Source organism: Pundamilia nyererei, unplaced genomic scaffold (genome assembly GCF_000239375.1).
Source record: "Pundamilia nyererei isolate P.nyererei 1_Seehausen unplaced genomic scaffold, PunNye1.0 scaffold00073, whole genome shotgun sequence".
NCBI lineage: Eukaryota > Metazoa > Chordata > Actinopteri > Cichliformes > Cichlidae > Pundamilia > Pundamilia nyererei.
This window is the reverse complement of record NW_005187474.1, coordinates 2,102,684-2,103,063: the sequence shown is the minus strand read 5'-3', so window position 1 is coordinate 2,103,063 and position 380 is coordinate 2,102,684.

The following is a 380-nucleotide window of genomic DNA, read 5'->3' as shown; positions in this document are numbered from 1 at the left end:
ATAATTATCTAAGTGATCTCTCTTTAGCACAGTCGAGACATCCAAGTTTTTGTGGGGTTTTTTTCAAAGTTTTTGTCCAGTAATGAATGCTACATGACATTTTATTAAAGCAGATTTGCTAAGACATATGTTCTATTATATTCTGGGAATTTATTCTGATTTTGGTGACTCAATTACGTCTTTAATTAAAAAAAGAGAATAACACTTTTCAAGTCAGTATTTGGTAAAATTTATGAAGTTTCCTCTAGATTTCAGTTCAGAAAACCCATGAAATGTCAATATCAAAGCCTTTTAGATTTTATTTAGATAAACACTGACATCTTATGAGTTTATGAATCCCTTATTGTGCTAATGACAATACCAAACAAACATTTCTACTT